The sequence below is a fragment of the Euprymna scolopes genome, chromosome 11, assembly GCF_053919585.1.
Source record: "Euprymna scolopes isolate OS-2025 chromosome 11, ASM5391958v1, whole genome shotgun sequence".
Lineage (NCBI taxonomy): Eukaryota > Metazoa > Mollusca > Cephalopoda > Sepiida > Sepiolidae > Euprymna > Euprymna scolopes.
The window spans coordinates 18814379-18829127 of record NC_136492.1 but is presented as its reverse complement, the minus strand read 5'-3'; the positions used below and the strand labels follow the sequence as shown (position 1 = coordinate 18829127).

The 14749-nt window shown below is 31.7% G+C and overlaps 1 protein-coding gene across 2 annotated transcripts in view; it reads left to right on the top strand.

The window, feature by feature from the left end:
• The window catches only part of LOC145287785 (uncharacterized), a 475330-nt gene that overhangs the window by 211677 nt on the left and 248904 nt on the right, over positions 1 to 14749 (top strand). For both annotated transcript variants that reach the window (XM_080135611.1, XM_080135612.1), the window contains exon 2: positions 9089 to 9139. The gene's annotated coding sequence lies outside the window, so the exon portion shown is untranslated. The remainder of the gene's footprint in view (positions 1 to 9088; positions 9140 to 14749) is intronic.

The window sequence follows — 14749 nt, the reverse complement described above, 5'->3', positions numbered from 1 at the left end:
TTGCATATAGTTTGTGATTAAAAATATATATAAAATAAATTAGAAACACTTATGGAAACAGACGTAAATTAGCTCAGCTTTAGGTTAATAATGGATTTGTTAAAGAATTTATGCAGCCACATTGACTCCGACTCAAGTGATACTTGATAAAAAATATCCCCTAAGCATAAAAAAATGCGTTTGTGTTTAATTTACAGAACAATGAAAAAAAAAAAAACAAAAAAAAACAATAAAATGAAAAAAAAAAAGCAAAATAAACAATAATATGGAAAAAAAAAAATAAAATGAAAAAAAAAACAAAAAAAAAACGCCGTAAATAATATATACAATATAGACAAATTATTATTAGTGGAAGGAGTCAGACTTTTTAAAATGTCAAGAGTCTTTGGTCAAGTATCGGGAATATCGTTTCCACAGACCTGCTAGAGTAGCTAATGACTTGTGATAGGAGAAGCAAGGGAAATTTAGATGAAACCATTTAAGAGCTAAACGATTATTTTATATTATCAGATATATTTAATCTCTCACTTTCTCTCTCTCATAGATATACACAGACATGACAGAAAAAAAAAAAAAGAAACACCCATAGAAACCGTTTATTTCAGTAAACATAATTTATAGAACAAAATCAAAAATAAGTGATCACAAATTTAATAACTAATACAGAAGAACCCCAGGATACAGCATTAATCATTTCCGGGGTTGGGATCGTAAAGTGAAATCGGCGTATGACGGAGCCTAAGCAATATCTTCTACAGTACATATTAAAAGTTAGTAACAAAATAAAGTTTATAATGCACATGTATATAATCAAATAACATTTTAAATAACACCGTAAAGTGGGACAAATGCCGTAACCAGAGGCCGGAAAAACATTGTATTCCATTCTACCACTTGAGAATATTGATAGAAGTCCTTCATGTAATATTGAAACAAATTTAGCAGAACTGGTGTTTCCTTTTCACTCCACCATGTCTGAGTAACCATCATTCCAAATAGCACCAAGAAACCCCCCTATGTTTCAGCGTTGACTGCAATCTTCTAAAGTCAAACTCTTACTGGAGGAGCCTCCATACCCATATTTTTTCACTGTTGGGAAATAATGTTAATCGTGACTCATCAGAGAATTGCTTCAAAGGTCATCCGTGTCTCTCCGTCTCATGAGCCCAATCATTTCTGCGCTTTACATTAGCAAAACAAAGATTTCCTTTTCACAGCTTTACCATAGTTACGCCGCTTGTGAAGATATCTGACAGCTGTTCCGGGACTGACACCAGCTTGTGTTGCAATGTCAGAGGCTTTGCACGGAGGATCCTCTTCAACATTTCTTTCGCAAAATCCAAGGTTTTTTTAGAGAGCCTGGGGCGACCTGGATGAGGTTTTGTGCACTCTTTGTCCTCTCTTGTGAATTGTACGATCACTCTATTAACAGTAAAAAGGAGTATTGGAAGATTTTCTGCTATTTTGCGTTGACTATGACCACCTTCATGTTGACCCACTATTCGTCCTCGCGGAAATTCTGATAGGTCTGATGCTCCTTTGATTCATGGCATGCTTCAATGTTGTTAGATGCAATTTTAATGAGATACTCCAAGTTATTTCATCACTATCTGTAAATATAAATAAGCATATATGAATCCTAGGAAAATATTTCTCTTAGTGTCTATTCTTTTGTCATGGTCCTGGATATGACCTTAAACTATATCCGATGGTGAGGCTCCAGCTTGCAGGCTTTAGGGAGTGTGGAGCCACCCTTTAATTGCCATTGCTCCCAGGTCCACTCTGACCCGGAGTGGTAGTACCTGTTAGGGTCCCAACTATGGATTAAATAGAAACTGACTTGAAAAAAACAAATATATTCTAATAAAAATTTCTTCTTCACTAGATTCGGCATTAAATAACCTGAAAAAGGTTGATATGCCGTAAAACAAAAACAACCAACCAACCAACCAACTTTTGTCATGTCTGTGTATATAACTAATTATTTACTATAGAATTCAAAAATATATTTTTTGTAATGGAAGTCACTGCAAAATAGACGTGATTTAAATAGCCAATCATAATAATAAAAAGGAAGATGAAGAAAGACTCACTTTAGAACAAATAAAACCTGAAAGAAACCCCATCATCAGTCCCCATAAAGTAAAACTTTTTCAGTACTTAATAACATTTGCTTGTGTGTAAACTAGTAAAAATAAATAACTGAAATAAAAAAAATAAATATATAAAAAAGAAAAACTATATATTAGTCTAGTCAATAACTTGTATAGAAGACTTAATTGTAGACCCAATTTGTATAATGAGCGAATATTTATATATGTACACGATGAAAAATATTTGAATCTGGTTATTGACTAAGTTCAGTTGATTTCAGGCTCGAACTGAACCATGTCTGCAAATGTCTAGCCAAAAATGTTTGTGTAAATAAATTAAAAAGAAGTCCAGTTGCTATTAAGTATTGATATGTCAGACAGATTACTATTTGGATTAGACTTTAAAAATAATTCACAAGCTAACAGGGCTCTACATTGCGAGTGAAACAGTCGCATCTGCGACTGATTTTTCAAAGTGTCGACTATAAATGATGATAATTGTATTTCTTTCATTGACAATCTTCCAATGCTCATTGCTGAGTGAAAAATATCTTTTCACCTTTTTTTTTTTTTTTTGAATAAAACAAAGTTAAACTATTTAAACAATAAAAGTTTAAAAGAACAATATACTCTTTTTTTAATTTTTAACAAAAGCTGTTTAAAAAAAATATCTCAAGAAATTAGAATGCTTCTATCTTCAAGTATCAGCATAAAATTGTTGTATATTTAAAATTACACTTATAAAACAAAATGCAGAAAAATCTTTATGATGTCCATACTAGTCATGAAACGAAGACGTCATATTCCAAAAATCACATACTTAAATGGGATATGGTTTGTGGGTTGCATGTAAATAACCCTGATCAATCAGTCAGCAAAGTCCCACCCCTTCACTGTAGAGGTCACTCGATGCCAAAGGACTTTCTAATGGCATCTCTCCTTGAACAGCTAGAATCCCTTTCCTACGTCCTTTACTCATGGTTCGCACAGGATTGAAAAGGCCTTGAATTTTGAGCTTTGTCTTGAAAAGGCCTTATTTCTATAATTACCTTGAGAAGGCCTTGAAAATATGGAAATCATGTAGAAGTTTAAATGTAATGCGAACAAGCAATTGCGTCTCAGTGATGTTGTCTATTGTTCAAGGTGAACAAATGTAAATAAAGAATTGTTAAATTGAAGTAAACATTTAAAAAATTTTTTTTTTTTTCAATTAAAAAAAAAATGGCGTTTTGACAAACTTTTTTGCACACAAATGAACAACTAAAATTTGTTAATTCAAGGTCTTTCATCTTTGTTGCTTTTCAGAAAAATAAAGTTTGCTTTTAGTAAAAAGAAAAAAAAAATTATAAAGCAGTAAACAGAAAAATTCATAAAACAAGAAACTTATATTGAATTCAGTTCCGATGATGAAAACAGAGATTCACATCCTATTTAGGCAGCCATCTTTATTATTTATTTATTTTTTTTTAAATATTACTAATGGAGCTACCCAGCATTGCTTGAGACTAAAGTGCAACATGACTTCTATTTCTTCTTTGCTAAGCCCATTCCTCTCTCTGGGCATACAGACAGAATTCGAGTCAGCATAAGAGACAATAACGCTGTAAAAAAAAAAAAAAAAAAAAAAAAAAAAAAATCAGTTACTTCCTTTTACGTGATGACATTAAAAAAAGATTAATTTTTGGCATTTATAATTTAAATACAATTTCGGGCTAATGGCTCCGCATGTCTATGGCATAATCTAGATGTCTGATTTTCACAAAAACTACTCATTAAATTAGGATGGATTTCAGCAATAACATGTCAAATGTTGTCTTCCAAGTGGTCCATTGTGTCTAGTTTATCGGAATAGACATGCATCTTTACATATCCGCCAAAGAAAATAATCTAATGGGGTTAAATCGCATGAACGAGGTGGTCAGTTGACAGGTCCGTTTCATGAAATTATTTGTCCATCAAATGTTTCTCTCGCTAAAATTGATTGTATCATTTACAAAGACTGTTAGTCTCTATTTGATGAATTTCTAAAGCAAGCTGAACTCAAAATAACTGATAGTTGCTAAATCTGCAATAGTTGAAGTTGTCAAGTAAAGTTCGCCACCTCTAAAAAACACCATATATAAGTGAAATTGTGTGTGTACATTTTCCTACCAAACTACTCTGTCAATTTTCAGTCTGCAGACTCGAGATTTGACATAAGGGCTATTGAGATTTGGGAAAATCTTTTTAATCGGTTTTCAGACAGAAATTTAGCTGTCAAGGGGTTAAAGTTAAATGATTTGACCTTTGAAAACTCTACCAATTTTGGATCTAAACACTTTAAATTTTAGATAAGTTACTTGGACATGGATCAAACTTTTTAATTTGATTTAAACCTACAACAATAAATGTTACCAGGTCAAAATTGGGGTCAAAGTTAAAAAAGATATTTGACCTGTGCGGTCTCTACCAAATTACTTGGCCAATTTTTGGTCTAAACATTTGAAATTTTACATAAAGTGTATTCAGACATAGGGCGAGCTTTTTAATCAGTTTTTGACCGAAAATTTGTCTGCCAAGGGGTCAAAGTTCCAAAGATTTGACCATTGCGGTCTCTAGCAAACTATTCAGCCACTTTTGGGTTTAAGCATTTGAAATTTTACATAAAGGGTATTTAGACATGCAGCAAACTGGTTATTGAGATTTTGAGAGAAAATTTGTCTGCCACGAGGTCAAAGTTGAAAGAGTTGACCGTTGCAGACTCTACCAAACTCCTCCGCCAATTTTGGGTCTAAACACTTGACATTTTAGATGTAGGTTATCTGGACATGAGACAAACTTATATATATATATATATATATATATATATATATATATATATATATATATACTAGCAATGGGTGCCCGGCGTTGCCCGGGTGTTTGGAGGTGTATGCTGAGCAAAAAAAAAAAAAAAAAAAAAAAAAAAACGTAATTTTTTTTAACTATGACCCCTTAATATTTATTGTTTTGGGCTCAAATCAAGTTATTAAGTTAGACCCATGTCCAAGAAACCAATATCTAAAATGTCAAGTGTTTAGACCCCAAATTGTCAGAAGAGTTTGGTAGAGTTCTTAAAGGTTAAATCGTTGAACTTTGACCCCTTAACAGCGAAATTTCTGGCCAAAACCCGTTCACATCGATTTTTCTAAATCTCAGTACCCTGTATATCAAATTTCGCGTCTGTAGACTAAAAATTGACAGTTAGTGCGTAGGGAAATGTACAGACACACACACACATACAGACACGTTCACTTTTATAGATATATAGGTATACATGCACATAAAGTTCTGAGCAATACATGACGCCTTGTTGTAGAATTCCTTAATGGCGTCTTTATTTTAATGATGTGAATTTATAATTTTTCTTTTTAGACTTTTTTGTTTCTTATTCATTATTCATCACTAGTCAACTCATTAGAATTAAAGGCAATGGGATCATGCCAATACTTTTATTTCGACCCGTGAAATGGATTTACTTGGTTATTAGAACAATTTCGTTGCTGCTCGACCCCCCACCCCCCTCCCGCTATCTTTTTTTTTATTGAAAGATTTTTAGTGTTTATTATTTTGTAATGATTTTCTCACTTGATACATGCTTTAGATTAGGAGTCAGCAACTTACTTGACCTCACGGACCAGATCGCATTATGAGGGGTCGTCGGCCAGACTAAAGACATCAATGGAAAATCAAGGAAAATTACATATGCAGACCACTGTAAACCTAAATATTTGAAACCATAATGAAAATAAACATTGAGTAATCAGAAAAACAAAAGAAAATCTAAAAAAAAAAAAAAAAAAAAAAAAAAAAAACCCACCTAACTAAAATTAATTTTCCTCAAGGTTTTTTTGGTTGGTTTTCAGGTTATTTAATGCCGAATCCAGTGATTTTGGAGAACAATTTTTTAATAGAGTATATTTTCTTTTAAGTCGGTTTCTATTTAACCCATAGTTGGGACCCTAACAGGTACTACCACTCCGGGTCAGAGTGGACCTGGGAGCAATGGCAATTAAAGGATGGCTCAACACTCCCCAAAACCCGCAAGCTGGGGCCTCACTATTGGATATGGTTTAAGGTCATATCCAGGACCTTTCCTCAAGGAATGTCAAAATACTTCAAAGTGCAAAAAATCAACTGAAGTGAAATGGATGAAATTATGAACTGTTATTGAAAAGATAAAAAAAACATGGCCGATTGAAAGATTCAGAAGTTACATAGAGTAGATGGTCAGGGTAAACGATGGTGGGGGTTCTCTTGAAAGAAATGAAATGGAAAGCTGACTAAGACAACATTGTCCTTTTGAAACTGTCCCCACTCGACTGGTCAATTGGTAAAATCGGCTCTCAATTTTGCTTTGTTTATTTTTTAATTTTTTTTTACACACAATTGGAGGTGGTTCGGTGGATTAGATAACAGAAAGCCTTTTGTTCAATTAGAAAGCCTAGTCTCTCATGTTAAAAAAAAAAAAAAAAAGTAGTGGTTGGTAATTGGGTTCAAGGATTAGTTAAAAATACCTTGGGTTGACAACACTTGTTTTAGCTGGTGCCTCAAATTGGTGGAAATTCTGTGCAGTGGAAAAGAAAAAAAAATTGTCAAGGAATTTATTGGTAAAACATTGCACTTGATCAGATCTTCCTCTTTAATGTTCATCTTTTGCACTCACTTTTCTTTTATTCATTTGGCATATCGCATTTGCCTTTATAGGTATTGATGCAAACTTTTAATCTAGCAAGACTTTGTAGAACCCATCTACATTATACTAGCAGGTCGTCCGGCATTTCCCGGTCATAAAATATGCTTAAATATGATATTTTGATTAATGCAGATTTCATATTTATTATATTGGACCCAATATATTGTAATGATTTAAAGTAAAAAAACAAAAACAAAAAAAAAAAAATCATGTGTCACCATCGAGAATTGAAACCAAAACGTTTAACTTAGGATTTACTTTTTCTTTTGACGTTAACGAAGACATGTTTACTGGAAAACTAAAAATTAAAAACATAAACCAATAGCTATTACGTTACACATGCATATACGTAATGGCGTCGTTCGACCTTCACCTGGCAAATTTTATTTTTTAATTTTCACACTTCTGCACCAAATTCCCTGGCTAAAACCCAAATATAAAGTTTCACATGTATTCGAATACCCTATATATGAAGTTTCATGTCTCTAGACTAAAAATTCATGAGTTTGATAGGCTAAATTTTTTAAACAAATGTATATACGCATGCATAAATATATAGAAAGAGGTTTGTGTTTATTATAACCTTTTTACACAAATATTACGCAAGTATAAATCTTGTAGAATATAATATAATTACATGTAATAGTTAAAGATGATCATCCCATAAGCGAACTGGAAAAATTAATAGGGAATTAATTAAAATGAATGTTTAAAAGAATATGAAAATTAACTAGATCTTTTGCAGATGAATGCAATTCCACGATCCATATATAACAAAGTTGTATTTTGTTTTTAAATAAATATAAAAAAGGGGTTTTATATGAATATTAATACACAAAAAAAAAAATTTATAGGAATATAGATTTCGATTCTTGTCCAAAATTCTCTTTATATTAATAAAAATAAGTAAAGAAAAATCTGTATGAAATGAAAATATATTTCCAAGTAAATTGATCAAGTGATTCTATTTTTATAAAGTCATTTTTAAGCGATTAATAGAAATTCATAGGCATTAGAATATAACTCAACAATTCATACTAGATTTATCTCCCTGTTTTTTTCTTTTGTTTTTAGATTATTTTCAAAATGGTAGTTGAACAAGGCAGCTTATTCTTCAGTTACTCATAAAAAAATTTTTTATTTAAAAATAAAACAATTTGATCGGTTTCATTTTTTTTGGTCCCCCGACAAAAGGAGGGTGGACCTGTAAATTCACCCTTGTCTGTTCGTCAGTCCGCAGATTTCTCAATAACTACGCCTTGGAATTTTGTGAAATTTTGCACAAACATCAAACAAAAAAACAAAACAAAAAAGTAACTGAACGTATTTTCCGGGAAAACTCCGGCTGCCCCCCCCCTTGTACTTAATAAAATTGATGCCTTGGATTTTTATAAAACTTTCTGAAAAGTTGTATCTAACTGATTTTTATATAATTTTGGGTGTGCCCCAGGGGCTCTTTTAGGGCTAATAAAAACACTCCATTTTTTTAGACTATTTTACCATATTTGTCCAAAATTTTCTGTGTACGTCTATTTAGCAGTTTTGCATGGTGCTGAACTCAAAGTTAAATATGTTAAGGCCTTGGGGACTTTTGTGGCTAAATGAAGGGGGGAGGGAATGATGGGCTTAGTCATTTTCTTTTTTTGCATGGTGCAGAACTCAAATTTACATATGTTAAGGCCTAAAACTGCACCGTTTGTTCATTTTCACCAGGATTTAACGTCCCCTGAGAACTTTTGGGGCTAAATGCTGAACTTAGTCATTTTTTTTATTTATGCCTCGTCCACTGTGCACTCACGGGGGACCATGTATGCATCACTTATTTAAAAAAAATAATAAAACTCTTTGATCTGTTTCACTTTTTTTCATGGAAATCCTTCCAGACAAGGCATGAAACTACTTTATGTAAGGAACTAAAAAGAAAAAAAAGAAAACAAAGTACCATTCCAAAGTCAAAAACTATTGAACGATAAATGTTATATGAATAGAATCCAACTCAGAAAACAACAATTCTTTCCTCTTTGTCAGAAATATCACTCATGGAATATGAGGACTAAAGGAAAAATAAGGGAAGCTAGAGTTACAAGGCTGCTGGAAGTAAACCCAAGATCCACTTTCTCTCTTTCTTTCATAGTAGTAACGACATGACTAGATCAACCAATGGTTGACTGTTCCATCATCACTGGATCTATGCATTAAACTGACTTCCAAATTTTTTGTTAGGTAAATTAATAATTATAAAATAAATTAAACTGAGTTTTTTTTTTTTTGTATTTTTCAGGTTAAAATGCTGCAATGATACAAAACTTGGATATATTTCGTTAAGTCATGAGTAAGTATGAGTTTTTTTATTTTTAATTTTTATTTATATACATTAGATAGCGCCCCAAAAAAAATCTCGTGGAGTCCACTGATCAAGCATTCATCTACCATGCTGGCCTGGATTATGGGAACAGTAACTATATTGAAATGAATTTCATGCAGGACGACCCGTTTCCCTTTTACTTCAATTACTGAACACTCAATGAGTTTTTTTTTTTACAAAGGAATCATCACATATCAAGGCCCTGAGGCCACGAGTTAATGTGTGCATGACAATCATTGGGACAGTAATGTAGTAAATGTTTATGATGGAGTCTTGTAGTGACTCATTTGTTAAAAAAAAAAAAGAAAAAAAATAAGTGTGGTGTCAGATGGTCCACCCTTCATCTACCATGCTGGCTCGGGACCAGTAACTATATTTAAATGAATTTGAGGCCGGATGACCCCCACCCCCTAAAAAATAAAAATAAATTAAAAAAAAAAAACAAAAAAAAACGGGGCTTCTACAGAATAGGGAAATCTGGAAAAAAAATGCATTTTGGGTTGTAAAAAACAAAAAAAAAAAAAAAAACGTTATTGGTTATTACCTATATCAGGCCGAAATTAGTATAAATTTTCCAAAAATTATGAAGTAGAAAAATAATTACAAATAATAATAATAATAAGTTATCATATTATAAAGTTTAATTGTATGTTTTAATTTGGAAGAGTTCTTTGTGACCAATTCTGTATGCCAAACTGACTTATCTCCCTTGCTTTCAATTTAAAAATCTGTCATTTCATATGTCCCTTATCCTCTTAAATAAACAGCAGTGATTAAGTCTGCATACCTTAATCTTTAAAAGTGATTGTACAAGCTGGAGATGACATCTTAGCTAACATGACAAAAGTTTTTTTTCCTGAATTTCTTACTAAGTATTGTTAAACTTGTTTCAGTACTTAATTTTCTATCTTACAAGGGATGTGCCAAAAGTAATACCTCCTCTTTATTCCAGCCAAATGGATCAGTGGAGATTGCAAATTACAATGTTATAATGATTGAACTTATGCATTCATGACATGAAAGTTTCATCCCTCTATTGCAGATATTGACTTTGTGAGACTCTAGGAAAGCAACTCCTGTTATGAAGGTTCATCAGAAGCAGAGATGCATAATTGATTCCATCATGAAGTAAAAATTGAACTAATCAACATTCACCGGCGCCTGTTTGAATGTTTATGAAGCTGATGCAGTTGATGTCAGCACAGTGAAGAGATGGGTTCATTGATTTCAAGGTGGCAACAGAGGTGTGAGTAACAAAGTATGTTCCAAAGTTTTATGACGGATGCATCAAAAGACTGGTAAAAGTGCATTGAGAATGGTGGTGACTATGTAGAAAAAATAAATTATGGAGCACAAAAGGTTGTTCGTTTTAATGGTACCACTCCCATCTTTGTAGCTTTGTAGCGTTTTAAATTTTTCAGTTAAAAAAAATAGGCTTTACTTTTGGAATGACCCTCATATTTTATTAATCCTCAATAATATCTTTTATTTAATCCGTTTATCTTTCTTTTCTTTGACAGAATTTGTTTCTAACATTATATAAGAACGTTATATGGATCATTTGAAAGGGTGCTTTTTTTATGATCTATTGGGTTGGCAATTAAGTCCTTGCGTTTTTTTTTTTGTTTTTGTTTTTTTTAAAATGTTTTAAAAATTTATTTTTTTTATGCTTTTTTTTATGATCTATTGGATTGGCAATTAAGTTCTTGCCATTTTTTTTTTTTTTTTTTTTTTCAATATATTGTTTTAAAAATTTATTTTTTTATCTTTGATTTTTCGAGTCCAAATCAAATGATTTCTACCAAAAAAGTATTGAGAATCTTGAGCGTTAGGAAAAGGGTGTGAACACAAATGAAGAATACATCATTAATTAAATAGTTGTTATTTCTTATTTTACTTCTAAAAAAAAAAACATAGATTTAACAAACGGCGAAGACTAAGTTGCCAACCTAATATTTAAATTTGAAGTTTGGCGTTTCTTTGGGGGGGGGGGGGAAACACCCTATACTTATCTACAATGTCTATAATTAAATTCTCCTACTCATAAATAACAAAGTGAAGAATTTTCTAGCCACCCCCAAAAAGTCCACTGCGTCCTTTGGAGGTGCTGTAATTTAGGTTACTCTGTAAGGTATGCCATTATATAAGAAGAAAAAAATTAAACAAAAAGACATTGGCATATGAAAATATAATTTAATGGCCGTTAAATACCCCATAAGTGTAATTATGGATAAAAGGTAATTTACAGAATGAGTCATTACTTATGAAAAGGTTAGTCTAGATGGTATCAGACTAACTTTTTAAACGAAAACAGAAGCCCAGAGGAAGAAAGAAAAAGAAAAACTATTCTCATAATTAACTAGCTGTATCTACCCGGCATTGCCTGGGATGCAGTGAAGTCAATTTTTTTTTTTTATTTGTTTGCAGATTTTCAAGTGTATAAATAAAATAATAAGAATAAAAATTTTAGTTGCAAGGTAGACAACTCCTATCATATTCTTCAATTTAAAAAAATCTGTTATTGGTCCTCCAACAAAGGAAGAGGGATTGGACCTAGTAATTCACTCCTGTCTGTCCATGCGTCTGTTTGTTTGTTTGTTTGCACTTTTCTCAATAACCACATTTTGGATGTTTTTTTTTTTTTAATTTTGAACAAACATTAGTCATCGTGAGAGTAAATTTTTGCCAGAACGGATTTTCTGGAATAATTCTGGGTTCCCCACCTAGGAGACATAGAGGTAAAATTGCCCCCAAATCGTTCATTTGTTTGCATTTTTCTCAACGTCTTGGATTTTTAAAAAATTTTTTGCATAAATGTTAGTCATGGTGAAAGTAAATTTTTCACTCATGGAGGGGGACCTTGCATGCTCAGGTTGTTTTTATTTTTAGGTGATGTTTTTTAAGATTTTTTTATATTAGTAGTCTGGGCTGGACTAAGTAATTTTGAAAATAAATTGTAGCTAAGTATATCATTATATTGTCAGTAACAGGGTACTACAATAATGAATGAAAATGGGCTAATCAAGCAAAGGTTGATTTTTCAGCTTGAATGCTATTTGGGTCTGACTTAAGAAAATATGAGAAGCTAATTTTATATGTTAATTTTAATAGAAGATTTTACTTATTTCGTATTGTAAGCCTTTGTAAAAGAATATTGCCACTAATGACAAAAAAGACAAAGACCAGATTAGCCTGTGCAGTGTGTAAAAAATGTAGTAAATACACCAATATTAAATGCTTCACAAAATGGTGGACAGCTGTGAGTTTATGTGGAGGCAAAAATATTAGTTAAACAATCCGGTAGTTGTCTAGAATTCTCCCTATGCTAAAAATTAAAATATAGAAAAAAAATTATGTTGCAAGTACTTGTCATGAAATGGAAAGATCATATTTAAAAAATCACGTGAAATTATTCAAGTAATTTTATATATATATATATATATATATATATATATATATATATATATAGAAAATCATTTTTTTTTTTTTTTTTTTTTAATGATTTTAAGTGATTATTGGTAAATCATAGCCATTACAAAGCTGAAAACAAACAAAAAAAAATCCTGGAAGTTGGAATTGAGTTATTTGCCTTTGTTTACTGAAGATAGTGGAGTGAAAAAACTGTCTTTAGTTCCTCATAAAATTTGATCTTTTAAAAATTTATTTATTTTTTAATGAAAAAAAATTATTTGATCAATTTATGCGATTTTGTTCTGTCATGGGTGCATACATCATAAAGATTTTTAACAATTTTGTTTTTGTAACATAGAGTGAATTCTGAACAAGAACCAGTGATCCTTTTATTCAAATACTCAATGAAGTGAATGGACTTCATCGTCTTAAGTCAGTCATGAATACTTGTCTTACTACAACTCATATACTTTCTCTTTTTGATAGTGAGAAGACGATTCCAAAATTTTTCCTGATTCCGATACAATTATTGATTCAGTTCTAAATTTCTGATTCTGATATAATTACAAATACCGATTCTTTTAAAACCTCTAAATATTTAGTTATAGAGTTCGGATTACCGTAAGAATTCATGACGTATGTATACATATTTCCCAAACATAAAAAAAATACACTTGTGGGGGGTTGATCTATTGCTTTCAGTTTTACTAGTAGTTTTAAATCAATGAATATTCATTATTTTATCGTTACTACTAGCAATGAAAAATTAAGTTTTAAAAAATTTGAAAAAAAAAAAGAAGACTATTAAAAGAATCGTTTTTGGCACCGGAGAATAGACACAGTTTTCCGATTCTGATACTTCCAAAAATTCTTGTTTTTCTCATTTCTCGATTCAGATTAATCGTCCCAACACTAGTATTTGGTTGGTTGTTAGGGGGCAGGGTCTACAAAAGATTCCATATTTTTAAATAAAATGCTAAAATAAATAACTTAAGAAAGTGCTAAGTCGTCTAATTTTTCGTAACAAAAATAAAATAAAAACGTATTTTTTCCTTAGGAAGAAACTAAACTTGAAAATTTGAAATCTTCTCAGTTCTGGCGAAGATGAACGATTTCTTCAGGTAAATGGTGTTTTACCAAGCACAAGAATCTGTATGAGAGAAAAAAAAAAAAAAAAAAAAAAAAGGAAAGAAGGGTTGACACTCAAACCATCTGTGAAAAGTTTGAAAGTGGGGCACTGCAAAAGAAACATTGGTTTTGTATTTCACCGAGTTTGTAGAGTACAACAAAGAAATCTTTTCTTTTTTTTTTTTTTTTTTTTTTTTCAACCCTTACCAAATTCATACATGTTTTACTATTTTATCATAAAGCATAATCACGTTCAGCATCATCATCATATTGTATGAATTCGAAGATTCTACTGTTGGCATTGGTTTCCCCAATGCTTCTGCATTTACCGATCCGTGATTTCCACAAAGTTGGTTTAGGCTCACTTAGCAGCCGATGGAAATAACTGGAAAAGTTTTAACGAACGTGCTGTCTATTTTTAGTTAATAAGAATCTATGAGAGCTACTTTTTTTTTTTTATAAATTGGAAGAAATAAAAAAGAAATTATTTTAATCGCACAGGTTAAGGTTGGGATTTAGGGTTAGAGTTGGGTTAGATACATGTTTATAATTTTATTTGTTGTATTTTCTGTTTTTTCTCTATTTTATCATAGTTTTCTTGCAGCGGTTTAACATTTCACGATCGGCCGCTTGCTAGATAATCGAAAAGAGGTGATTACTTTCAAAATTATGGGCGAAAAAGCGACCCCTCCCTGTAGAAAAGTGCCCAGTTGAGGGTGAAGGAATTAATATTTTTGGCCAATTTTTCGATATTTGTCGTCAGAAGGGTTGAGCTTCAAAACAATACAGATGTCATAAAAATGTGTCGCCTAAGTTTTAATGACTTAATGAGGTCAATATTGACTGCGAGGTAGTATTTCATTTACTGCGGGAACGCTTTTTTTAATTTTTATTTTCCCAAGATGTTGGGGGGGGGGACCAGCTCCCCATAAAAAGGGGATTGTCCAAATTGAATAGCAATTGTCTGATATAAGGAAAATATTTCCACATTCATCAAATCTGATTGCTTTCGGACATTTTCGGCGATCGCGACCGGAA